Source organism: Ovis canadensis, chromosome 25 (assembly GCF_042477335.2).
Source record: "Ovis canadensis isolate MfBH-ARS-UI-01 breed Bighorn chromosome 25, ARS-UI_OviCan_v2, whole genome shotgun sequence".
Classification (NCBI taxonomy): domain Eukaryota; kingdom Metazoa; phylum Chordata; class Mammalia; order Artiodactyla; family Bovidae; genus Ovis; species Ovis canadensis.
Window position 1 is genome coordinate 35,000,401 of NC_091269.1, and position 26,028 is coordinate 35,026,428.

The 26,028-nt window shown below is 39.0% G+C and overlaps 1 long non-coding RNA gene across 1 annotated transcript in view; it reads left to right on the forward strand.

The window, feature by feature from the left end:
• The window catches only part of LOC138430044 (uncharacterized), a 28,301-nt gene extending 5,375 nt beyond the window's left edge, over window positions 1-22,926 (forward strand). Inside the window, exons 2-3 of the long non-coding RNA XR_011252973.1 lie at window positions 6,188-6,370; window positions 18,752-22,926. This is a non-coding gene — a long non-coding RNA (uncharacterized lncRNA). The remainder of the gene's footprint in view (window positions 1-6,187; window positions 6,371-18,751) is intronic.
• The last annotated feature ends 3,102 nt before the right edge of the window (window positions 22,927-26,028 follow it).

Here is a 26,028-nt window from a genome sequence, read left to right on the forward strand (position 1 = left end):
ACACTCAAACCTAACAAGTGGTAGTTTATTACAGGTTTATTACAATATAGGATCTGAAACTGTATCAGTGATATATTTATACATGTTATGGTTAAATCTATAAGTCTGTCTTGCACTTTCATTGGGTTTTTTACCCATTCATAGTTTTGTAACATTATGCATTGGCCATCTGGAAAATTTGACTTGCTAAATTATGTAAACCATCGAAATGATGACACAGCAATGTCAAAAATTCCATTTATTAATATACCTTCAATTTTACCAGAAAAGCCTTTAAAAATTGAGATGCTATAAAGCTCATAGTGACTGAGAAACATTTCCAAAAGTTCTAATTTTTGCTTGAGAGCTCAAATTTCATTATTAAAAAAATGAATGCTATCATTTGTTTTCTTGAAGCAGTAGGCCCACATGTTCACTTTCATGATGTACAAATACCCACCTAGAATAACTGTAGCTTGACTGCTAGTCACTCTTTCGAGTAAGAAATGTTTTCAATGAAAAAAATGTGGTTACTTCAGCTTGTAGCTCAAACAATCATACAAATGCTTTTCTTCCTGACACCATTCTATTTGGGAAGCAGCAGAATTATTCTATGTGTAATTCAAGCTGGTTTCAGAAAAGGCGGAGGAGCCAGAGGTCACATTGCCAACATCCGCTGGATCATGGAAAAAGCAAGAGAGTTCAAAAAAAACATCTATTTCTGCTTTATTGACTATGCCAAAGCCTTTGCCTGTGTGGATCACAATAAACTGTGGAATATTCTGAAAGAGATACCAGACCACCTGACCTGCCTCTTGAGAAACCTGTATGCAGGTCAGGAAGCAACAGTTAGAACTGGACATGGAACAACAGACTGGTTCCAAATAGGAAAAGGAGTACGTCAAGGCTGTATATTGTCACCCTGTTATTTAACTTCTATGCAGAGTACATCATGAGAAACACTGCACTGGAAGAAACACAAGCTGGAAGCAAGATTGCCAGGAGAAATATCAATAACCTCAGATATGCAGATGACACCACTGTTATGGCAGAAAGTGAAGAGGAACTAAAAAGCCTCTTGATGAAAGTGAAAGTGGAGAGTGAAAAAGTTGACCTAAAGCTCAACATTCAGAAAACGAAGATCATGGCATCCAGTCCCATCACTTCATGGGAAATAGATGGGGAAACAGTGAAAACAGTGTCAGACTTTATTTTTTTGGGCTCCAAAATCACTGCAGATGGTGATTGCAGCCATGAAATTAAAAGATTCTTACTCCTTGGAAGAAAAGTTATGACCAACCTAGATAGTATATTCAAAAGCAGAGACATTACTTTGCCAACTAAGGTCCATCTAGTCAAGGCTATGGTTTTTCCAGTAGTCATGTATGGATGTGAGAGTTGGACTATGAAGAAGGCTGAGTGCCAAAGAATTGATGCTTTTGAACTGTGGTGTTGGAGAAGACTCTTGAGAGTCCCTTGGACTACAAGGAGATCCAACCAGTCCATTCTGAAGGATATCAGGCCTGGGATTTCTTTGGAGGGAATGATGCTAAAGCTGAAACTCCAGTACTTTGGCTACCTCATCCGAAGAGTTGACTCATTGGAAAAGACTCTGATGCTGGGAGGGATTGGGGGCAGGAGAAGAAGGGGACGACCGAGGATAAGATGGCTGGATGGCATCACTGACTCCATGGACATGAGTCTGAGTGAACTCCGTGAGTTGGTGATGGACAGGGAGGCCTGGCATGCTGTGATTCATGGGGTCGCAAAGAGTCAGACATGACTGAGCAACTGAACTGAACTGAATTCCCATTTTGTCACAAAAATATTAAAAAGACTGAATAAAATCCAGGGTCTTCATAAAATTAATAGCTTTTACTGCTTCACCAAAGTCATTCTTAAGTGAAAATGGCATTTGTTTTCCATGAGAACACAGTCATGATAAATACTGTGACCACTGTACAATTTGATGCCTCTCCCTTGATTCATGCCAAGGTGCCATCTGTTTGATTAATCATTACTCTTGTATGATTACTACATATACTAATAAGAAAAAGTCAAGTAATGTCTCAGGATTCTCATTAAAACAATTTGACCTTATGGACCTCTTAAAAAGGTCCCAGGTCAAACTGCAGACCATAGTTTGAAAACTGCTAAACTTCCACACAATTGGACTCATCTCACAAGCTAGCAACATAATGCTCAAAATTCTCCAAGCCAGGCTTCAATAGTACATGAACCATGAACTCCCAGGTGTTCAAGCTGGATATGAAAAGGCAGAGGAACCAGAGATCAAATTGCCAACATCCCCTGGATCATAGAAAAAGCAAGGGAGTTCTACAAAAATTTGTACTTTTCCTTTATTGACTATGCCAAGTCTTTGTGTGGATCACAATAAACTGTAGAAAATTCTTTAAGAGATGGGAATACTAGATCACTTGACCTGCCTCCTGAGAAATCTGTATGTAGGTCAAGAAGCAGCAGTTAGAACTGGACATGGATCAACAGACTGGTTCCAAATAGGGAAAGGAATACATCAAAGCTGTATATTTTCACCCTGCTTATTTAACTTATATGCAGAGTACATCATGAGAAAAGCCAGGCTGGATGAAGCATAAGCTGGAATCAAGATTGCTGGGAGAAATATCAATAACCTCATATATGCAGGAGGAGAAGGGGACGACCAAGGATGAGATGGTTGGCTGGCATCACCAATGCGATGGACATGAGTTTGAGTAGGTCCTGGCACTTGGTGATGAACAGGGAAGCTTGGTGTGCTACAGTCCATTGGATGACAAAGAGTTGAACATGACTGAGCGGCTGAACTGAAGTGAGCTGAAAATTCCTTAAGGAAATTCTCTCTTCTTTGAAATTCTAAGGTACCTATGGCCTTTAAAATTTGTGACTTTCCCTTTTCCCATGTCTTTTGTCATTGCCTTAATTACCTCATGCACTTTTATTATTACGGTTATCTTTCCACATGCTTACCTTGACTCCCTTAACAGGTAGTATAGTGCTTTGCTACTTAAAGTGGTCCACAAAGCAGCAGCACCAGGAGTTTATTAATACGTTATTGACCAGGGGAATTTTGCAGAAACTAACACCTGTGGCCAGCAATTTGTTATGTAAGTGAATATTGAACTATCTCTGGTCCAAAATGTTTGGGTAACAAAAAGCATACTAATATGTCTTAGGTCAAATTGCAGAATTTCAGAACTTACCCTCATATTACTGAATCAGTTCAGTTCAGTCGCTCAGTCGTGTCCAACTTTTTGCGACCCCATGAATCATAGCACGCCAGGCCTCCCTGTTCATCACCAACTCCCGGAGTTCACTCAGACTTGCGTCCATCGAGTCCATGATGCCAGAGTCTACATTTTAACAAGATCCTCAGGTGATTGGCAAGCACTGATGCAATGGAGATCTGATATATTTACCTATCATTCTTTATTTTAGAAGATCTATCATTTTCCCATTTCAAAAAATACCCCAACTCCAACACATGAAGATGGCTCCACTTTTCCTACCACAGAGGTGGATGTATATAACTCAGGTAAGTTGTTGAGGACCCTATCCTCGTGAATAGAGTGGTCCATGAATAGGCATGGGAAAGCCAAATCCGTTTCCAGATTCATAAGGATGCTGGGAGACAAGACATGATCCTTTCTCTGGGATTATACTAGTAAAGCCCATTTCTTGTAGAGTTGCTACTGGCTATCTTTGGTGCAATATGAAGGAAAACTCTATGAAATGATTTCAAAAAGAGAAGGTCAGAAGTAAGAGAGGGAGATAGACCCTTAATGATATCATTTGAGCTCCTGCATCCAGCTTGGTCTGAAACTATACCATTCCCATTATCAATAGATTCTCCTTTGGCCAAAATGAGTTTGAATTTGTTTTCTGCTCTTTGCAACCAAAAGAGTTCCAACAAAAGGAGGAAAATGTAAGAAAAAATGTATAATTTATGTTTTTGCAACCTCAGAATATTAACAAGTACTTTGAACATGATGGTCACTGTTGTTTCACTATCTTAGCATCCATTTAATTGAATCTCCTCATTTTATACCTTTCTAAAATGTACATTAGATTAGGTCACACCTGGATCAAGTGCTTCAATTGTTCCTTACCATGGTGAGAAGTATCTTTTTAAAGTTTCTCACAATGCAGTACTATCCACCCTTACAGCTTCTCTGTTCATTCTTCTCCACTCAAGCCCTACATCCCTTTTTCAGGTTCTTGAAGGAACCCTAGCTTTTCTTGCCACAAAGACTTTAGACCTGCTTTTCCTACTAAACCCTGGATATCTACTTGGTGATCTCTTACTTGTTCTTGAAAGGCCTTTTCAAGGATCAACTATTCAGGAAGTCTTTCCTAATGCCCACTCATTTCCCTCTCGGAGATTGTGCTTTCTCTGTGTTCTTTATCAAGCCTTTCAGTTCAGTTCAGTTCAGTCACCAGTCATGTCTGACTCTCTGTGACCCCATGAATCACAGCACGCCAGGCCTCCCTGTCCATCACCAACTCCCAGAGTTCACTCAGACTCACGTCCATAGAGTCAGTGATGCCATCCAGCCATCTCATCCTCGGTCGTCCCCTTCTTCTCCTGCCCCCAATCCCTCCCAGCATCAGAGTCTTTTCCAATGAGTCAACTCTTCGCATGAGGTGGCCAAAGTACTGGAGTTTCAGCTTTAGCATCATTCCCTCCAAAGAAATCCCAGGGCTGATCTCCTTCAGAATGGACCGGTTGGATCTCCTTGCAGTTCAAGCAACTCTCAAGAGTCTTCTCCAGCACCACAGTTCAAAAGCATCAATTCTTCAGTGCTCAGCCTTCTTCATAGTCCAACTCTCACATCCATACATGACTACCGGAAAAACCATAGCCTTGACTACTGTATTAAAAACCATAGCCTTTACAAACTGTATTAAAATTGCTCATATATTTGTCAGTTAGTCTGCAAGATTGTGAACCTCTTGAATGCAGAATTTTCAAGTTTTATCCCTTAATTTACAGGATTAGTACAAAACCTGATGCTTAATAAGCCCCCTTTAAATGTTTATTAAAATCAAAGAATAACTGGAAATAACAGAAGGTCATTTAGTCATTACTCTTGGATGCTGTTGATTACTTGCTCTGTGACCTAGATTAAACCACTCACACACTGAGATCCTGTATTTCTTCATCTGTAAAGCTGGGATAATAGTGTTCTCCTTGCCTAGTATGATAATTCTATGAAATAATAAGCAGAAAAATGTCCTATACCCAAAGATGACCATGCCTTGATCCCTGGAGTCTGCCAATATGTTATGTTTTTCTCAAATATTTCTTTATTTATTTGGCTGCACCAGACATAGTTGCAGCATGCAAACTCAGTTGCAGCATGTGGGATCTAGTTCTCTGACCAGAGATTGAACCTGGGCCCCCTGCAGTGGGAGGACAGAATCTTAGTCACTGGATCATCAGGGAAGGCCCATGAATATGTTCAGTTCAGTTTAGTTCAGTCGCTCAGTCGCGTCCGACTCTTTGCGACCCCATGAACCGCAGCACATCAGGCCTCCCTGTCCATCACCAACTTCCAGAGCTTACCCAAACCCATGTCCATCAAGTCGGTGATGCCATCCAACCATCTCATCCTCTGTCATCCCCTTCTCCTCCTGCCTTCAATCTTTCCCAGCATCAAGGTCTTTTCAAATGAGTCAGCTCTTCGCATCAGGTGGCCAAAGTATTGGAGTTTCAGCTTCAACATCAGTCCTTCCAATGAACACCCAGGACTGATTTCCTTTAGGATGGACTGGTTGGATCTCCTTGCAGTCCAAGGGACTCTCAAGAGTCTTCTCCAACACTACAGTTCAAAAGCATCTCTTTGGCGCTCAGCTTTCTTTATAGTCCAATGCTCACATCCATACATGATCCCTGGAAAAACCATAACTATGGCTAAATGGACGTTTGTTGGCAATGTAATGTCTCTGCTTTTTCATATGCTGTCTAGGTTGGTCATAACATGTTCAAAAAGATTTCTGAGATATAATTTTGATTACAGACCTTGATATGGTGAAATTCTGATTATCCAGCTATGCCCAGTCTAATCACATGAGCCCTTAAAAGAGGAGACTTTTCTCAGGTGGGAAGCAGATGAGTGATGAGACAGAAGGGGAAATCAGAAACATTTAAAGCTTGAAATGACCTTATCTACCATTTCTGGCTTTGCAGATGGAGAAAGGAAGCCATCAGTGAAGGAATGTGGGTATCTGTGAAACTAGAGAACAATCCCCAGTCAACAGCTCCAGGGAAGCAGGTACCACAGTCCTACAACCACATGGAACTGAATTCTGCCAGCAACATGAATGAGCTTGGAAGTGAATATGTTGCCAGAGCCTCAAGAGAGGGCCACAGGTATCTTAATTTCCGTCTTGTGAAACTTGATGCAGAGAACCAGCTTATCCAACCTTTGCCTATATATATTTAATATTTATTTATTTGGCTGCATCATCTTAGTTGTAGCTCATGTGATCTTTGATCTTCACTGTGGCATGCAAGATCATTTTGTTGCAGCATGCCAACTCTTTGATGCAGCATTGGGATCTCTGACCAGGGATTGAACCCAGGATCCCTGCATTAAGAGTACAGAGTCTTAGCTCCCTGGAAACACCAGGGAAGTCTCCAAACTGTGCCTCTATTTTTGACCTAGAGAACTGTGAAATAATAAGTAGTTGTTTTAAGCTGCTAAATTTATGGTCATTTGTTATGAAAGCAGTAGAAATCTAATAGGTATGTAATATAGAATTTTATAAACTAAAATGTCCAACAAGTATGTGCTCTTATAAACTGATACTGCTATCTCATAGAGATTTTGGATTAAAGAATATGCTGACCTAATGCTGTATCTTACAGGGAAGATAAGGGTGAGAGAAGAAAGGAAGTGATATTAAAGTCATGAATTTAGTTTGCTCTTCAAATGTTTAACTTTGAGGTTGCCTTTTCCCAAATCCCTGGAGATTTGGCCTTTCTGCATACAGAGATGTTTTATTAAAGCTCGAGTCCCTTGTAAAAGCTTTTAATAGCTTTCTTTAAAAAAAAAAAATCATTCTTAACTCTCTCTTCTGTGCTATTCCCCTAAATGCAAGAAAGCACAAAGATACTAAAGAAACACAGGAGACAAAATTAAATCAGGGGCCCTCCTAGGTCCTCCATTATTCAAAGGAGGAATGGACTATAAATGTCCATTAGTGGACTATACATGATTTAAGAGGGATACAACAAGACATCCCAGAGTAAATAATTTTCATTTTCCTGATTGGTATACAGGAGAAAAAAAGATTCCATATTCCCATTGGCAAAGATTTTGAGTCATCTTTTGCCACAAATAAGAGAATATCTTTCTTGCTGTCTAATCTACTTTTTAAAAAAATACATGAAGGCAAATCAAGAGAAAAGAAGATTACAACTTTATTACTGCTTTTATTGGACAGTTATGATATGCCAGCAGGCTGCTGGGCACTGCACAGAATATAGAAATGAGCCCCTGAGTACTTGATCTGTGATGTAAATGAAGCAAATCAGAACGCAGTATTACTACAAGGTTCAAACTAAAGCTTTGGTGTTTGTTACAACTGCACTTGGTACTTAGAGCAGTTGAGGCAACATGCTTTATACATATTAATTAATGACACTGGGCTTAAATTAAATTCCTCCAGTGGATAGAATGTACATCCAAAACATGTAGAAATCACGCTGCAAGCTGGCATTCATTCTAATTCTGGATTGTAGGATCAGCTAATAATAGTCACTATAATAGCTGACACTTGTCACCTTCAAAACACCATTTCAGCATTTATTAATCAACGATCACCCCTCCATGCAGGAAAGATAAATACTATTCTCTTTATTAACAGCCTAAGAAATTGTGGCTTCTAGTGGTATGGTTTTGCCCAGGACTCCCATAAAAGAACTAAATTGGGGCGTCAAGAGTTATAGTCCCTGAATTGACTAGTAGCAGACCATAAAGGTAATCAGTACCACATTACGAGGGGAGCTTCCAAGGGGTGAAACTTACAGAGGGCTTTTGTTACTAGAGAAGTGTCCTCGGGTTCATCTGGAAAAGAGGGAAAAGGGCAATGGATGAGAAAGTTTTGGGTGCTCCCAGGGAGAGTCTCCTGCTCAGAGAGTTTTCTTAGACTGCAGTGCACATTGTCTTAGTTTATCCAGCACAGTCAGTCCTGGAATGTCTACTCCAGGCTTAAAAGGGGGTTAAAAATACTTCCAGCCCAAAGGCCTCATAAAGCCCACAGATGTATCTGTCTGGCCTACATAATGGTTGATAATTTTTTTTAATTAAAAAAAATTTTTTTTTTCAATGTGGTGGTGGTGGTTTCGTCGCTAAGTCATGTCTGACTCTTGCAATGCCATGGACTGTAGCCTGCCAAGGTCCTCTGTTCATGAGATTCTCCAGGCAAGAATACTAAAATGGGTTGCCATTTCCTTCTCCAGAGAATCTTCCCAACCATTCTCAAGTCTTTATGACTTTGTTAAAATATTGCTCCTGTTTTATGTTTTTGGTTTTATGGCTGTGAAGCATGTGGGATTAGCTCCACAACCAGGGATGGAAACTGCATGGCGTGCGTTGAAAGACGAAGTCATTTTTTTTTAGCGTGGACATCCAGAGGTCTATTTACTTATTTATGGTTGCACTGAGTCTTCTTGCTTTTGCATGGGCTTTCTCCAGTTACAGAGAGTGGGGGCTACTATTCTTTGCAGTATGTGAGCTTCTCATCACAATTGCTTCTCTTGTTGCAGAGTACAGGCTGTAGGCACATGGGCTTCAGTAGCTGCAGCCCGTGGGATCAGTAGTCGTGGTGCACGGGGTCAGTTGCTCTGCACCATGTGGAGTCTTCCCAGATCAAGGATCAAACCCATGTCCCCTGCATTGGTGAGTGGAGTCTTATCCACTGTGGGGAAGGAGAAGTTCTTAACACTGGACTGCCAGGGAAGTCCCAATAGTGTTTTATTTTTAGTTGAACATAGGGTGCAGATGTACTTGCACTCTTTCCACTGGGTAGGAGACGATGCATTTGACACCCCTGGTAACCAACATGTGTAGAGCACCCTGGATAGAAGATACCTTCTTACACCAGAACCACCACCGGCTCAGGGGAGGTGACAGTTCCTTTCTCGGCACCCTCCTGGGAAAGCCTACTGAGGATGCTGGAGCATCTCCAACCTGCTGCCAGCGATGCGCCTCTTTCTCTGCCCTGTGCCCCACTGCTTGTTTGTTTCCTTTTCAGCCTGGAGCTTTCTTTCCTTCCCTGTGTCTGGCCTTACTCCCAGTTCTGAGCTTTCACGCTGACTTTTCCTTCTTCTAGGAATGGTCTTCTCCCTTTATCTATTCAAATGTCTTTACCACATACTCCCCTGCTTTGTTACCCTGCTTTCTATTTCTTCATAGCAAGTATCATCCCTGAAATTACATTATGTATTTGGTTTTCATTTTTAATTTTCTGAATCTCTCACTGTTTTATACACTGCTGAAACAGATCAGAGCCTGACATATAACAAGCATGCAACAATATTTGGTAAACCAATGAATTAAGAAGTGGTGAACATATTTCCATGTATATATATATACACACATGGAAAAACATATTTCCATGTGTGTGTATATATATATATATATGTATACACATATGTGTGTGTATATATATATATATATATATATATATATCTTCACTATTATTTTCATAGTGGCATAATATTCCCCTAACTTTATTAAACAATCATTGGTTTTTGGAAATTGAGATTATTTTCTGCTTTTTTTTTTAATTTAAACTGGTATAACATGAAGATCATGTTGGGGAAGAGTAATTGTAACAAAGAGGAAGGGATCAGGGTGAAAAAGCCAAGCCACCCTGTTTCTTGGCAGTTAGAGCCTGTCCTGCTCCCTATGATCCAGCTGATTTCTAGTGACTATATCTCTTTTAACCCTGAGTTCCTGCAGGAGACCTTCCAGATCCAAGGCCTGCCTTCTGCTACTTGGGTCCCTTATCTGGCCATCTGGGTCCCAGTTGCTTCTTCTTTTTTTTTTAATATAAATTTATTTATTGTAATTGGAGGCTAATTACTTTACAATATTGTATTGGTTTAACCATACATCAACATGAATCCACCACGGGAGTACACGTGTTCCCTATCCTGAACCCCACTCCCACCTCCCTCCCCATATCATCCCTCTGGGTCATCCCAGTGCACCAGCCCCAAGCATCCTGTATCCTGCATCGAACCAGTTGCTTCTTCAAGATGATGAGGAACCACAGGCGTGAGGCATGTCCCTTTCCCACCCACAGTGATCAAAGGGAGGGCACTAAGTTCGTGATTCCTTTTCCCTCTGGTCTCATCCTGTGTTTTATCCCTTTCGGGAGCTAATCATGGATAGAATAACCTCATTACACTAATTTAGGATGATGTATTAATGCAAGAGGTTTTGAACAGTGAAATAATTATCTGCTGAATTTGGAGCCTTCTGGAGAGATTACCAAGCATTGTGATTTTCAAAAAACAGTTCTGGGAGGGATAGGAGTAGCTAAGGGGCTGAGTGAGGGTGTTTGTGATTATTATCTGGAAAATGGGAGTGCTGAATTCACAGAACAATCCAGTGCAGCGTTTCCCCAGCTCCTCACAGTATGTAGACTCAGCCTTAAGAATATTTCAGGCCTGTCCTCAGTTCTGCCTGTTTCTTGACTGCGGTTCAGCAGGGCAGTAACTGACAGGAGGTTAGTGCTATGTCTATGCCTCACTGAGAATGGATTTTAATCTTACATTGCGAAGAGACCTTGCCATTCCACAGTGCATACTGAAGTACAGTTTCTGCTCCTTTTATAAAATGCAAGATTGCTGGGTCTCCTTCCTAGAGGCAAACAGTATTAATCTGCATACCTGAAATGCTGTTTCAATATTCATCTTTGTAAAAGCATCTGTAGGTTTTGTCATAAACACATAGCATTTAAGGAAACTAAATTAATTACTTGTACTTTAATATTAAAGTACAAAATAACAAACTTTACCTAGTATGCATATTTTATGTCTTGCTAAGAGGAAAGACAGATGAAAGAAAAATGTGTACTTAAATATTCATTTAATAGTGTATGTAGATGGTGAGGGGCAAACGTGTGGATGAAAAATGAATTCTATAATCAGATATTTTTGAAATAAATGAAATAGAAATCTTTGTGGCTAAAATATAAGTATAATCTCAGGAACTGCTGAAACAAATATCATTACTAATAAGATCTTCCTTGAGGCTCACAAAAAATATAATCAATTTTTCAGTTCATAAAATTTCAAAAAATTGAATTTACATTTTGCTAAGCCAATTAACAAATTCTAATTTACACAGTGTTGGTGCTTCTAATTGGCAGCCGTGCATTTTTATGAGTCTTCTTGTTAATCTCTTATGGTAATCAAACTCACAGATTTAAAATTCATTGGTGTTCTTGATACATGCAACTAGTTAAAATTCTTAATTAAATTAGGGTGACTAAAAGAAAAGTTGTTTTAAAAGTAAAATCATAAAGTGTTATGACTAATGCTGTACAAATTAGCATAAAGTAGGTTTGGGGAGGATCATTCTGAAGACTTTGCAATTAGAAGCACCTGCTATTAGTGCACTTGTTAAACTTTTATCAGTTAATCACTACTCTCTCAAATAGCAAGAAAAATTGAATGTTGTGAATATGAAGAGAGTGATTAATTGCAAGTGGCACATTGCTGACTGGCTCCATTATTACCTGTGCTTTAAGGATTTTTAGAAATAGATGTCTATTATCAGTTATATGAATACATAAATTATACTAATGTGTTCAGTACTGGTTGGTTTTCTGTCTTCCTTATTCAGTAATAATTGTTTTCTTAAAGTTTTAAAGATGACTCGTAGAACATGGATTCTGTAATTAGATAATATTATGGCCTCATCAAAAACATTTAATGGTTGCATTACTTAATCTTATTCTCTAAAGATATACCATCCATGTTTTTTATTAAAACAAAGCATGGGAAGAAATCATGCATTTTTTGCTATAGTGTAGAAATCAATCCCTATTTGAAGTACAATTTAGGATTAAGCAATGTAGCACTACGGCTTCAAAATGTTAATTAATTCTCAATTTGGCCTGCTGTTCTCAACCTAAGCATTTAGATTGCAAAGGGTGCTTTTGTTAAGACTCATTTTATTACAAGTTAAAATTGCAGGGGAAAAAAAATTGATCTAGAAATGTGCTTCTAAATCAATGCAGCAATAGCAGAATACCTAAAATATTTGCTAGAATGTACTTTTCATTACTCCAAGATTCATACAAGGATCTCTAATGGTCCCTGAAAATCCAGAGATTATCAGGAAATGTGACTGTAAGTACCACAAAATTGCCATAGCTACTTAGCTACTCATAGATAAAGCCATATAACTGTTAGATGGAAAGAGTCTCAAACATAGGCAAGACTTCAGCTGTATATTTTTTAATTGTTAAAACTGAGGTATAATTTATTTACACTACTGTGTTAGTTGCAAGTGAACATAATCTCCAGGTATATTTTGTATTTAAAAAAACAATAGGACATTGTTCTAAATTAACAAAAGGTGTGGAGAGTAGTTGGGAGATAACTATAAACCAAACCTTTACAAATTCCAGTTTCACCAAAAAGTAATATGTAACAAAGGAGAATGCTGTTCTTACCTTCTGGGAAAAAATATCCCTCACTGTACTGCCTTTCATAGAAGCTCTGGGATCATGTGCCGCCTCTACTCCTACCTGAGCTCTTGTACTGGCCTTTCAGGTCATGATTGTCCAGGACCACCTGAGCCATTAGAACAGAGCCCCTAATTCACCGCAGAACTGCTCTGGTACGGAAAGACAGGTCTAGATCAGGGTTTCTCTGTTGACATTTTGGACCAGATCATTCTTTGTTGTGGGCGTGCGGGTGACCTCTGTTTGAGAGATATTCAGCAGCATCTGTGGTTTCTGTAGTACCTGTGAAGTTGTGATATCCACAGATGTTTCCAGATACTATCAGATATTCCCTGTGTGGCAAAATTGCCCTCCATTGAGAACCACTAGTTCAAACTGATTTAAAATTCTGGACATTTTTTGTGTGATAGTGTTAGTTGGACTTCCCTGGTGTCTCAGACAGTAAAGAATCTGCCTGCAATGCAGAAGACCTGGGTTCGATCCCTGGGTCAGGAAGATCTCCTGGAGAAGGGACAGGCTACTACTCATTGAGAACCACTGGTCTAGACTGATTTAAATTCTAGATATTTTTTAATGTAGTAAATCAGTTAGATTCAGCCCCCAGGAATGGTGTCCCACTTTCCATGTTGGCAACTATACTGCAAGATTCAGTGTCTAGTTCTGCCACTCAATATCCGTATGACTTTTATCATTTCTAAACCTTGGGTCTGTTCCTTTGTAAAATGTGGATTAAAAAAAGTTCCAACTTAATAGGATTGTTGTGGAGAATAAATAAGATAAATATAAATGCATAACACAGTGCCTAGCATATTATTAGTCCTAATAATTATTAGCACATGTTGGTTGTTGTTCTTTACATTATTATTTGGGGTTGTTATTGTTACAGTATCAGTCTAAAATTACTGGATCCCGTGTATCTTCTTGAGGGATCCTGTGTATCTATTCTTGAGATGTACTAGAGAAAGTATCAGCATACATAAAAGATGGTAAGAACTTACATTTCTTTAGCATTTTAGAGGGTTTAAATCCTGTCTGAATTTTTTTTCCATCAAATAATATTTTTAGGATCAATATCCCCCATAATCCATTGAACATAGTGAAGATGATCAAAGAAAATAAAAGTCTTTGAGGGTATCCAACTAACTTAAAACCTGGTGAGGAAAAAATCTTCTACATAAAATCATTAAAGAAAAACAGATGCTGTTATTTCGTATATATTTACTGGATTGCAAGCTTGTTGAAAATAGTAGTAGTGTCCTAGACATCTCTTTAATTCCTCTACTGGTACTTTAGATATAGAAGCAGCTCCATAAATATTGGTAAGAAGAAGGCAAGGAAGGAACATCAGAATAAAAAATGTATTTTCTTCCAAATTGTCCCTGACTTATTATGTGGCCTTGTTGAAGTCAGTTCTATGAGTTGGCCCCTCAATAAATGGAGAAGATAATACTGCCTAACACTTGACATTTATATAGTTCCAAATAGTTTGCAAAGCACTTTCATTTACATTATTATATCTCATGATAGTATATCATCAGCCCCATTCTCCTTGGAGAGCTCAGCAATTTAATTACTGCAGCTATATCATGGGTCTTGGCCCTGGAGTGTTTCTCAGCCTAGGATATACTTCAGTCCCTAAATGACCTTGATCCTAGCAAGACTATGCTTAATGACACCCACCAATTTTATTATACTTAAGATTCAGTTATAAATATAAACCCCTTAGAATCTTTATCTGATGGCACAGAATCATGGAACTAGGTAGAGCCCCAAGAATAAGCTTCATCTTATCCTTTGAGAGATGAGGAGATGGGGGTTCAGAGAATTTCACAAGTCCTCTTGGTGAGTCACTAGCCAAGTCAGAATTAGAAGCTGACTACTCTCTCATTGTCTCATGGTATTAATCATTACAAAAGACTGGATTTAAATCTAACTCAAATTAGTCAGGCTTCCTTTGGCTCTGGGAAAATATTTCACATGTAAGAGCATGCACATTTTTTAGCCTCTCATTTATTAACCCAATAAACTAATGAGCACATAATTTAGCTAGCCAATATGGAAAGTAGTAATGTCATGCAGCTGACATTGCTTTACCAGTCATTCACTTATCAAGTCCAAATGGAATGTCTCTTCAGTTTCTGCTTTTACATCTAATATGTATCTTCATTGTAGAGAAATATAACTATCATTAAGTGAAAATGAACCAACTGTTTTCAAGCATTTTATTTATATATGTGTGTGTGTGTGAATAAAGCGAATATAGTGAAGTCACTCAGTCGTGTCCGACTCTGCAACCCCGTGGACTGTAGCCTACCAGGCTCCTCTGTCCATGGGATTTTCCAGGCAATAGTCCTGAAGTCGATTGCCATTTCCTTCTCCAGTGTGTGAATGTATATATATATACATACATTGAGAACCTTGGTTTTTTTTTACTCTCACTTGATATTTTTGGAGACCACATCAGTCATGCAACAAGCCTTCCATGCTGCCTGTGTTATGTAGCTCATCATAGATTTAAACAGTGAGTCGGTTATTTTTTTGGACACGGGAATGTCAGAGGTGGCTGATAAATGTTGGAAATATGGGTAGCTGTCTGCTCAGACTTAAGGAACCACCAACTGTGATTATGCACTTGGTGAGGTGAGCCATCTTCTTATAATTTGAATGTAAGGTTCTGTATATAGAAAGGCTTTAATAGTAAATATGTAAAATGAGAGATAAGTCAATTAGTGGTAATTATATTCAAGTGTAGAATGAAGGAGCTTAGTGAGTTATGTAATCATTGGTGAACTATGGAGCAGAAGTTGAACTTTATTCTAGCACTTTCTGAAACTGGAAGCACTCTTCACAGTCAAGTGTGGCTGAAAATAGGAAGATAATGACTAGCCATAATTTCTAAAGGATGAAGACCATCTTGTATCCATTTCTATATATATTAGCAGGCAGAGGCATTTAATACACTTTTGTTAACTGAACCAGTGCTATCTCTAGAATAGTAAGTCAGCTGGTAGTCCTTCCCTGAAATCTAAGGGTGACACAACTTCCAAGTAATCTTGTGCTTGCACCTACATATTCAACTAGGCTTAACCATTTGGGTTACTTATGTGTATGCTGGTTTCCAAATGACCTGCAGTTTCTAGAAGCTAGGCTGGCTAATCTTGTGCCTTCTCACACCTTCCCACTGTTTTTCAAGCCAAGACAAATGACCTTTGTAAATAGAAAATCCCAAATCTTAAGCCCCAAATTGAAAGAAACATGATAGTCTCAAAAATATCTTGACACCAGGGCCATTGGTTACAGGTACCTCAGCTGTACCAGTAGTTGCTAAGGAGCATTTAAAAAGATTGAAATCTTAGTAGAATTTTGTAAATGAGAGCAGTTGTGGAGGCCCTCTTAATTTGTCAGAGTCCGTGATAGACCACTCAAGAAAACACACATGATCAAAACTTAAGGAGAAGAAATCCATTTTGTTAGTCAACAGGCTTGCCTCTCTCAGGAAAAGGAGATAGCTTTGGCTGGTGTTTGCCAATCATTGTTCTATGCCCCTAAGGGAGAGTACGGAGAAGGTGATGGCACCCCACTCCAGTACTCTTGCCTGGCAAATCCCATGGACGGAGGAGCCTGGGCTGCAGTCCATGGGGTCGCGAAGAGTCGGACATGACTGAGCGACTTCCCTTTCACTTTTCACTTTCATGCACTGGAGAAGGAAATGGCAACCCACTCCAGTGTTCTTGCCTTGAGAATCCCAGGGACGGGGGAACCTGGTGGGATGCCGTCTATGGGGTCACACAGAGTCAGACATGACTGAAGTGACTTAGCAGTAGCAGCAGCAAGGGAGAGTAAGTTAATGGCCCATGGAAGTTGCCTTCTCTGAACAGTGATTTTATTCTAATTAACTAATTAATTTTTTGGCTGTGCTGATCATTGCAGCATGCAGACTTTCTCTGTTTGCAGTGCTGGGGCTTCTCTTGAGTTGTCACATCGGCTTCTCGAGTTGCAGCACTTGGCCTTTCTCTACATGCCATGCACAGGCCCTAGAGGGCATGGGCTCAGTAGTTGCAGAGTGCAGCCTTCTCTAGTTGTGGCATGCAGGCTTAGTTGCCCTGCGGCACGTGGGATCTTAGTTCCCTAACCAGGGATTGAACCTGCATCCCCTGCATTGGAAGGCAGATTCTTAACCACTGGACCACCAGGGAAATCCCTGAAAGGTGATTTTAAACAGCCTTTAATACCTCTATGCTGGTGTGCTGCGCTTAGTCACTCAGTCATGTCTGACTCTTTGTGAACTCCTCAATGGACTGTAGCCCGCCAGGCTCCTCTGTCCATGGGGATTCTCCAGGCAAGAATACTGGAGTGGGTTGCCATGACCTCCCCTGGAAGATCTTCCCAACCCAGGGATCGAACCCAGGTCTCCTGCATTGCAGGTGGATTCTTTACCAGCTGAGCCACTAGGGAAGCCCAAGAATCCTGGAGTGAGTAGCCTATCTCTTCTCCAGGGGATCTTCCCAACTCAGAAATCGAACCAGGGTCTCCTGCATTGTAGGCAAATTCTTTACCAGCTGAACAACCTTAAGGAAACCCTTAATATCTCTACCCTAATTGTAATATTCATCTCATCCAGAAACTTCCTGTCATGTCTCCTTGTAAGATTCCACCAATGCAGAGGCTTGCTTTTTCCTATGAAAGCTCTGTCACATGATTGGACCATACCTAGCTTCAGAGCCCTGAAGTTTCAAAAATGAAAACTCTTACTTAGAAATATGACCCATAGACAAAATGAGATTGGTTTGCTAGGTCCAAGATAAGCTTTCCACTAGGAGCAGGGGGTCAGGGAATGCCCACTCATAGTACATCCAACTGTTTCAATGCTTTATGTCTGGTAGGCTCACTTCCAGGTACTTCTTGAAATGTAAAGTTTCTGTTAGGTAAGTCAGCATATTTTGGGTCCCAGAATTAAGGAATCCAGTGAATTAAACCTGATGGTTACTCACAAATTCTGTACAAGAGATTTACACTTTAGAGCAACCGTCTCTCTAGAATCATAGTATTTCTTTACCTGTTGGGGAATGATATTTTTAGAGCATCGTCCATTCTTATTCCTGGTTTAAGAGCACTTTCTGGTAGCAGAGTAAGCCACTAGCAATGTTGGGAGGAACAAACTTAAAGGGACTTCCTTTTGAGCTGCCTGTCTCATGTAACCGGCACATCTAGTCAATGTGTTTTATCTGGTATGGTAAGTGCAATTTGTAATAACATATAAATTCCCTTGTCAAGAAAAACATCACCTCCCTATGTGAGTTATTTTCCATCTTGACTGCACATTAGAATCACCTGGACAGCTTTAAAAAATACTGATGTCCAGGTCCCACTCAAACATTTTTATTTAATTGACCCGGGGCAGTGCAAACCCATTAGTATTATTTTTTTTTCTAATTCCCCAAGTGATTCTAATGGGTGCCCAGAATTGAGAACTTCCACCTAGATTTATAATCTCTCTTTGATAATCTTTTAAATTTATTTAGCTTTACAGTGTTCTACAAAGATAATCTTCCCTGGAGGACTAAAGAGTGAGATTGATGATGAATTCAGTAATTTTCCTACCTGACGCCATTGGGGAATGGATTGGTCATCACTTCCCACTGGGCCACTATTTTAGATATAGAAAAATTAACCTAAAAGGGATATTTATCATTAGATGTGTTCATGAACTGAACTTGGTTGTGCTAAATGGTGGATATAAATCTAGAGGAAATATTACACTTGCCTCCAGATCAAATATTCTCACTTATCATTTATCATCTAAAGACATACTTAAAAATTCTGCCTTAGTTACTCAGGGAAAAAGGTTTCTTCCTTCACTTTCTTGCAACAGATTAATGATGACTTAAACCTGGTCTGCCCTTGACCTTCTGGGGTCTAATTTGACAAGGAGGTTCGGGGATCCAAATGAATCCCTGTCCAAGTTCAAATGCAATGTGTGAAGTAAAAGAAAATAAAGGTTGGTTGTGATTTTTTAAAATTTTCAATCTTTCTTTTCTGAAAGGTGTAAAGAAGTATGGCTGCAGAGGGACCTTGAGATTTGAGGAAGAACATGGTGGTGCGTTCCCCATGTATCCTTACTGCTGCTTACATACCCCAGACCAGGCCATGCAAAGCCTGCAACAGGCAAAGAGAAAAAGAGCTTCTGGAAGACCTTTCTCACCCCAAGCCAAGGGACCAGAAGACATGTGACCTAACCTTAGAAATCTTCTGGGCAAAACCCTCCTTACCCAAGCCAGACACCCAGGGGGAAGCCACACCTTGCATGCCTGCAGTGCCGCCTGGAGTGGGAAGCACCGGAGCCTACAGGTGTTGTGTGGGGCCAGGTCTTGGCACTAACTAGCCAATATGGCGGTCGCCAGGAGTGTTCATACAGTTGAATGTTCCTCAGTATGTCTGGCCCCAGTGTTTTTCTCCCCCAAATAAGCTACAGCCTCATCACACTTCTCCTGCAAAACCAGCAGGTAGGTCTGGCCCAACCTCCTATCAGATGACAGCTCTTGCCCTGGGGCCTAGTATATGTGGAATTTTGTGTGCAGTGTTTAAGGGTAAATATCTATTTCCCCCAGGCCTGTGGAACTCATGCAATTAAGCCTTCAAAAACAAATGCTCTGAGAGTTCATCTTCCCAAGCCAGAGCCCTGGGCTTGAGCCTGATGTGGATGGAGCTCAGGACCCTCACTCCTGTGGGTGAACCTCTGCAATATAATGATTCTGCAATTTTCTGGTTTGCCCGTCCCAGTGGTTTGATTATATCACAAGTCCAGCCCTTGTACCCATCGCATTGTGGTTCCTTCTTTATGTCTTTAGTTGTGGGAGATCTTTGGAATGAACCAGGAAGGTTCCGCACTGGTAGGTTACAGTTTTGTTTTTTTTCAGTTGATGGTTGTTCTGCAGATAGTTGTAATTTTGATGTGCTCATGAGAGGAAGTGCACTCAGGGTCTTTCTACTCGTTCATCTTCATTGCTCCCCCCAACTATTAAATTTTTGAATAATTTGATAAAAGATTATTCAAAGTGGTAACAAGCTGTTGTTTTATTAACATTATTATGTTATTATATTTTCTTTGTGTCCATTTGTATTTTGTAAGATTTCTTCAATAAGCATGCACTGGTTTTATAATAAGACAAAAATGCCAAGTTTCCATTATAGAGTGGCCATTAGCAAGTTCTTGTTTCTCCATGCATCAGTTCAGTTTAGTTCAGTCGCTCAGTCGTGTCCAACTCTTTGCGACCCCATGAATCGCAGCACGCCAGGCCTCCCTGTCCATCACCAACTCCCAGAGTTCATTCAAACTGACGTCCATCAAGTCGGTGATGCCATCCAGCCATCTCATCCTCCATCGTCCCCTTCTCCTCCTGCCCCTAATCCCTCCCAGCATCAGAGTCTTTTCCAATGAGTCAACTCTTCGCATGAGAGGGCCAAAGTACTGGAGTTTCAGCTTTAGCATCAGTCCTTCCAAAGAAATCCCAGGGCTGATCTCCTTCAGAATGGACTGGTTGGATCTCCTTGCAGTCCAAGGGACTCACAAGAGTCTTCTCCAACACCACAGTTCAAAAGCGTCAATTCTTTGGCACTCAGCTTTCTTCACAGTCCAACTCTCACATCCATACATGACTACTGGAAAAACCATAGCCTTGACTAGACGGACCTTTGTTGGCAAAGTAATGTCTCTGCTTTTCAATATGCTATCTAGGTTGGTCATAACTTTCCTTCCAAGGAGTTAGTATCTTTTAATTTCATGGCTGCAATCACCATCTGCAGTGATTTTATATTCTCCCACAAAACATACAAATTAAGGAGAAAAGCAAATTACAAATAAAAATAATATCACAGAGGAAAGAAGGAAGATATTCAAATTATTTTTATGAAATGAGTATGACATTGAAAATTAAACCTAGAAACTCAGTTAGAGATAATGTATTCCTAAATATCAATGTAAAACCCCAAGATAAAATAGCACATTAAAAAATAATAATCCTGACCAAGTTGGGTTTATTATAGTAATACAGGAATGGTGCCACATTTTAAAAAAGCATTAGGGTTATTCAGTATATCGATATATTTAAGGAAATTATATCATACATCTCCACAGATGTTTAAGAGACAGTTGAAAATTCAACATCATTTTCTAATTTTGAAAACACTTTTAAAAATGAGATTAAATGAATTTGTCTTTAATAAGACTTATCCTTAACAAGAGAAACACTGGAAGAATTCTTAGACAGGAATAAGGCAAGTTTCCCTAACATTTCTATTACTATATACTCTTTTATCGTATACAGTATACTATATAGTATATAATGGAGAAGGCAATGGCACTCCACTCCAGTACTCTTGCCTGGAAAATCCCATGGACAGAGGAGCCTGGTAGGCTGCAGTCCATGGGGTTGCTAGGAGTCGGACACCACTGAACAACTTCACTTTGACTTTTCACTTTCATGCATTGGAGAAGGAAATGGCAACCCACTCCAGTGTTCTTGCCTGGAGAATCCCAGGGACAGGGGAGCCTGGTGGGCTGCCATCTCTGGGGTCGCACAAGTCAGACACAACTGAAGCGACGTAGCAGCAGCAGCATATAGTACATAATATGCAGTATACTGTTTTAAAGATATCCAATGTCATTATTTTTAATGTTTTAACATTTTTATTGGAGTACAGTTGATTTACAATGTTGTGTTAGTTTCAGACATACAGCAAAGTGAGTCAGTTACACATATGTATATATTCTGACTTGTACTTGGTGTTCTGTTTCTCCCTCTTTGTTGTATGCAAAGATTTTGTTGTTGAATTTACCAAATCATAATTGGAAAGGCTCCATACCTAATGCTTTGTAATGAACTATATGGGGAAAAACTCTAAAAAAAGAGCATGCACATTCACAAGAAACAGAACAGCAAATACAAGTCAAAATATAATTATATTCACTGGCTTTTGTAAGGTTATTTTGTATAACAAAGTCTTGGATAGCGGCAGCAAAGGTTTATTTTTCATTTTCCTTACTGAACAACTCTAGATTGCTCGTGGCTTTGTTCCACGTGGTCCCTCCAGACACTAGGCTGATAGAGCAGTCCCTTTCTGACTCACTGGCACTCTCCTGTGACATTGCTTCCCAGGTGGTGCTAGTGGTAAAGGACCCACCTACCAATGCAGGAGATGTAAGAGATGCAGGTTTGATCCCTGCGTCAGGAAGATCCCCTGGAGGAGGGCATGGCAATCCATTCCAGTATTATTTTTTATGATCTGCCTTTGACTTTTTATTTTTTAATTTGATTTTTAATTGGAGGATAATTGCTTTACAATATTGTGATGGTTTCTGCCATACATGAACATGAATCAGCCATATGCATAAATGTGTCCCCTCCGTCTTAAACCTTCCCCATCCCATCCCTCAAAATTATCACAGGGCAGATATTCCCATGGACAGAGGAGCCTGGTGGGCTATTTGGTTGTCTTACTATTGAGTTGTAAGATTTGTTGGTATGCTGAGTCCAAGTCATTATTAACATATGTTCTTTTCAAATATTTTCTCCCCATTTTGACTTGTCATTTAATTTTCTCCATGATAATTTCTGACAAGCAAAGTTTAAATTTTGGTAAACTTCAATTATAAAATACTTTTCTCTTGTGATTCATATATTTTGTGTCCTATCAATGCAAATGTGCTTTACCCAAAGTCATAAAGGATTTCTCGTATTTTTTTTGCTAGAAGTTTTAGGGTTTTAAGTTTTTTAAGTTCTATAATCCATTTTGAATCAAATTTTGTGTGTAGGGTGAGGAAAATGCTAAAGCCCCCTTTTCTGTACAGATATCCAGTTACCCCAGCACCATTTATTGAGAAGACCATTTCACCCCACTGAATTATCTTGGTAACTTGTCAAAAATTAATTGACCATATAACCGTATATCCGTTTAATTCTGTTCCATTGATCTAAATGTGTATTTTTATGCCAATTTCATATTATCAATACTTTGATCCCTGTAGATATGAAGTAAGTTTTGGAATCAGGGAGCATTAAGTCCTCCAGATACATTCTTTTATTATAAGATTTCTCTGTTTTCTGTATTTCATATAAACTGCAGAATAAGTTTGACCATATCTTTGAAAATGTCTGTTGTATTTTAATGAGTGTTGTATTAACTCTGTAAATAAATTTAGGGAGAATCAATACCTTAAAATAATATTGTCTTTAAATTCATTAACATTTTGTAGCTCCCCCATTATTTATTTCTTTAACTTCATTCAGCAATCTTTGATAGTTTTCATTGTACAGATATTGCACATGTCATTCAGATCATCTCCAAGCATTTTGTATTTTTTGATGATGTAATCTTTCATCGCCAGTATCTAGAAGCACAGTTGATTTTGGTATACTGCTCTTTTGTCATGGGATGCTGCTGTATTCACTTACTAGTCAGGTAATGGGTTGTTGTTTTTTTTTTAATTTGGTAGTGTCCTTACTAATTTCTATGTATATCATGATGCTACCCAAGCAAAAGCTGTCTTTCTTTCCTGTATATATGTGTGTGTGTGTGTTTACCTCGTCTGCTTTATTGTACATGGTGCAACACAATGGACAATATCTTAAGCATGTGTAACTTTCTGACTTTATTCCCACTCTTAGAACAGGAAACTAACCTTTCTCAGCAAATATGATGTCAGCTGAATATTTCATATTGTTGCCTTACTATTTACATTTAGCTGAGAGTTTCTAATAGGTGATGCATTTTGTAAAATGTTTTAATATATCTATTGTGATGTTCATATGTTTTTCTCCATTACATGGAGAATTACACTGTTTACAGAAGGTTAAAGCAACCGTGAAATCCAGGAATACCACTTGATCATTGTGTATAATTTGCTTTTTGTATTACTTGGTTTGGTTTTTGGTATTGGGTTGAGGATTGAGTCCAGTTTGGGGATTGTTCCCTAGGTTTTTCTTCTTACAGTGTTTTTCTCTGGATATATTATAGTATCAGGCTAATGCTGGACTCAGAGTACTTTGGACAGTGTTGCATAATCCTCTATTTTCTAAAAAGAATTGTGCAGGATTATTATTCCTTAAAAATTCAATAGAATTCTCCTCTGAACCCATCTGAGCCTAGTATTCTTTTAGGTGAGTTTTTAAGAAATTCAACTTTAATAAGGTATAGAAGATAAATATACATTTATCTTTTTCTCTGAATTCTAATTTATGCCCTTCAAGGAATGTATTCAATCTGTTTAAGTTCTCCATCTTATTGGAACAAAATATTCATTATATTCCCTTATAATTCTTTTAATGACTGTCAGATTAATAATGACATTTCTTATTTTATTCTCGATATTGGTAATTTGTGTATTCTTTTTTCCTTGATCCATCTCCTAGAAGTTGATCAAAGAATTATACTACTTGACCTTTTCAAAAACTCAGCTTTGAATTTTGTTGCTTTCTATTATTCCTGTTTTCTTTCTTGCTTAAGTTTGTTTTCATTATTATTTACTTGCTTTAACTTAATGTAGGTTTTATTCACTTGTTTTTTTTCTTAGCTTATTATGATAGAAACAAACTGCTAATTGTGTACTTTCCAAATTATTAATAGAAGCATCAGTTCAGTTCAGTCGCTCAGTCCTGTCCGACTCTTTGTGACCCCATGAATCGCAGCACGCCAGGCCTCCCTGTCCATCACCATCTCCCAGAGTTCACTCAGACTCACATCCATCGAGTCCGTGATGCCATCCAGCCATCTCATCCTCGGTCATCCCCTTCTCCTCCTGCCCTCAATCCCTCCCAGCATCAGAGTCTTTTACAATGAGTCAACTCTTCTCATGAGGTGGCCAAAGTACTGGAGTTTCAGCTTTAGCATCAAATCCCAGGGTTGATCTCATTCAGAATGGACTGGTTGGATCTCCTTGCAGTCCAAGGGACTCTAAAGAGTCTTCTCCAACACCACAGTTCAAAAGCATCAACTCTTCGGTGTTCAGCTTTCTTCATAGTCCAATTCTCACATCCATACATGACCACTGGAAAAACCATAGCCTTGACTAGATGGACCTTTGTTGGCAAAGTAAAGTCTCTGCTTTTCAATATGCTATCTAGGTTGGTCATAATTTTCCTTCCAAGGAGTAAGCATCTTTTAATTTCATGGCTGCAATCAATAATTACAGAGAAATTGGCGTCTTTTAAGAATAGAAGCTTAAAAGATGTCAATTTCTCTGTAATTATGCTTTAAAGCTATAACTCACAAATTTTGAATGTGATTGCTGTCCCCAATATTTTCTAATTTTATATGTGACTTCTTCTTTGACCTAAAGACAGTTTAGAAACATGTTCATTATTTAAGTAGTTGAGGAATTTTCAGTAATCTTTTAATTTTTATTTCTATTAATATCAGAATTATATTCTATATGAATTCAATTCCCTCAAATTTGTTATTAATCTACTCGTTTTATGACCTTGTGTGGTAGACAGAAAGTAGTATCCCCCTCCAAGGCATCCACATCATGTTCTCCATGAAGAATTATACTGTTTTACATTGTTACCAGCAATGTATGTGATTGTCTATACCTACAGCCTTGCCAGTAGATTATGTTGTCAAATTTTGGGATTTTTATCAGTGTAGGTAATTCAAAGTTTATACCTAAATAGTTTTAAATTCCATTTGACTTCTATGCAGAGTACATCATGAGAAACACTGGACTGGAAGAAACACAAGCTGGAATCAAGATTTAAGGGAGAAATATCAATAACCTCAGATATGCAGATGATACCACCCTTATGGCAGAAAGTGAAGAGGAACTAAAAAGCCTCTTGATGAAACTAAAAGAGGAGAGTGAAAAAGTTGGCTTAAAGCTCAACATTCAGAAAACTAAGATCATGGCATCTGGTCCCATCACTTCATGGGAAATAGATGGGGAAACAGTGGAAACAGTGTCAGACTTTATTTTTCTGGGCTCCAAAATCACTGCAGATGGTGACTGCAGCCATGAAATTAAAAGATGCTTACTCCTTAGAAGAAAAGTTATGACCAACCTAGATAGTATATTCAAAAGCAGATACATTACTTTGCCGACTAAGGTCCGTCTAGTCAAGGCTATGGTTTTTCCAGTGGTCATGTATGGATGTGAGAGTTAGACTGTAAAGAAGGCTGAGCACTGAAGAATTGATGCTTTTGAACTGTGGTGTTGGAGAAGACTCTTTAGAGTCCCTTGGACTTGCAAGGAGATCCAACCAGTCCATTCTGAAGGATATCAACCCTGGGATTTCTTTGGAAGGAATGATGCTAAAGCTGAAGCTCCAA